This window comes from Cajanus cajan, chromosome 2 (genome assembly GCF_000230855.2).
Source record: "Cajanus cajan strain Asha chromosome 2, NIPB_CcT2T_4, whole genome shotgun sequence".
NCBI classification, from domain to species: Eukaryota; Viridiplantae; Streptophyta; class Magnoliopsida; order Fabales; family Fabaceae; genus Cajanus; species Cajanus cajan.
Genome location: NC_138518.1, coordinates 19,148,667 through 19,151,197, shown reverse-complemented (window position 1 = coordinate 19,151,197; position 2,531 = coordinate 19,148,667).

The following is a 2,531-nucleotide window of genomic DNA, read 5'->3' as shown; positions in this document are numbered from 1 at the left end:
ATACTTCTTACTTACGTAAGAAGTAGTGGTTGAGTAATATCGCTTGTATTGCAAGCATATGTGCGAGTAGTGGTAGACGAAATATCGTGCTGATATTATAAAAACTATTGAGGCCTTAGATTTGGGTAAGACATTGATTTATTTTAAGTGTATTAAGAATTTACGATTGGTGAAATTTTTGAAAGCTATAGTTGTAGCAATTGAATCCAAAGATGATGTATGAATTGGAATTTTGGTATTCTTAAGGAGAGATTAAAGTGTTGATAATTTCTAGAGTTTGATGATTGCATGTGAATTTATTTTCTAAGCCTGAATATGTGAGTTATCTGGTTTAGATTTGTAGTGGGAAACTTTGATATGAATTTCAGGTGGAAAAAAGTAAGTTTGGAAGGATTGAGGTATTTTTGTGGTTTTAGATGTTGATACACTATTGTTGTCTGGTGTAGGAGATGTTTTGTTGTGACAGTACAAGTTCTATACTGACAAAATTAGAATTTTTGTTAGTCTTCAGGAAAGTGGTAGCCTTGGATGTTATCTTTCTAATGGAATTAGAATCAGGTAAAACTGAGGTCTAGAACTCCAGTATAGCTGTTTTGGTAATCAGAGGTATAGTTGTAAGCACTAAATATATTTGTTGTGATTTTTGAAGTTTTCTTTAGATAAGAAGATGATTTTTTTTAAAATCTCATGTCTCACTAAGAGTTGTAGCTTAATCACTTAGCTTTCTTTGGTGATAGGTTGAGATCACGTGGATGAGTAGAACTCTTTATCTGTCGTTTTCTTTGATAGTTGTTGAAAAGAGAAGTTAGGCTGTATAATAATGTTTTCGGGTTAGTAGGCAATGCAAGGATAAGAATTGACTTTGTTAAAATGTTTTGAGGTGTTTTCGTGTAAATTGAGAGGTTGTTTAAGGTTATATGATGCTATGTGGTAAAGATTGTTCATGTACATGCTTATGGATGGTATATATGAAGGTTTAAAGTAGGTATTCTAATATGACTTAATATGCATGTACGTTGATATATGGATAGATGACCTTAGGGATCAAATGGTGAATGTTGTATGGTTAGTGAGATTGATCTTAGGGTGTGATATGATCATATTGTAGTTGAAGGTGAAGATATATCCAAGACGGTTGTATGTTAAGTTATCTAAGTATTACTATTTTATTTTATTATTATTCTTTTATTATATGAGATAAGTTTTCTAGTCCCTATAAATTTCAGTTAAGGTAAACATGAATCTGTCTCGAGTAGAAGTTGTGTTGAAGTGGAGAGATATCTAAGCAAGTTAGCGAGGATAAAGGTTTTAGGAGGTTATCTTATTATTATTATTGGCGATTTATTGAAGGAATTTTTAAGATAGCATTGCCCTTAACTACATTTATTAGGAGGAGTATTGTCTTTATGTGTGATAGTAAGTATGAGAGTAGTTTCAACTCTTAAAGGCAAGAATGAATAGTGTTAATATTATTGGATTTTAGTAAACCTTTTGTGTATATAGTAATACTTATAAGATGAATTTGGATGCATTGTAGATGTAAAAGGAATGGTAGTGGCTTATGATTCTAGGCAATTAAAAATTTATGAGAGGAATTACCTTACCCATGACCTTGAGTTAGCGGTTTTAGTATTTATACTTAGATTTAGAGACATTACCTATATGATTCTAAGCTTAAGGTATTTAGTGATCAAAAGAGCTTTAAATATCTATTGACCAAAAGAGATAGTTGGAATTCCTTAAGAAATAAGATTTTGATCTTATTGGTTATTTGGCCAAAGCCATTATGGTAACCGATGTTTTGAATAGGAAACCTTGATATTTATCTTCCTTTATGATTAGAGAAATGGATCTTTGGACTCAAATTAGGAATTTAAGTTTGACTTATGAGAATACTCCTAGTAGTGTGAAACTAGGTATGACTTGAGTAACAATGGGATCCTTGAAAGAAATTGGAAAAGCACAATTAGTTGATTCATTTTTGGTGATAAGATATGAGACTACAGGATAAGGTGATGGATAAGAGTTTGACTTGGAGGTAGATGGAATGGTGAAATTAGAGATCTGGTATGTGTACCTAGTGAACTTATGCTTAAGTGTTTGATCTTTGGAAAGGTTGTGGAAAGGCTCACAAAAGTTAAACTAATATGGTGACAAATGTCCTGAGTAGGATGAACATTTATCTATCATTTTGATGATGTAAGGGTTGAGTTTGATTAAGGAGATTAGAAACTTAAGCGTGATGTGTGAGCTCACCCTTAGGAACATTGAATTGAATATGTTGAAAGGATTAATAATGAGATTAGAAGCTCAGGGGTTAGAGCCTTTCCTAGTAAACCAAGTGGAAAAGATTAGTAGGAGTATGAGTAACATTTTCTAAATAGAAATTGATGTTGTTTTGAGAATAAATTTGGATGATTAGTAATCTTGAATTAAGAAAGATGATTTTAGAGAAAGGACATAAGAGTACTCTTTTATTTAGGAGCTACTAAGACGTATCAGAGTAGCGCAGCGGAAGTGTAGTGACCTAA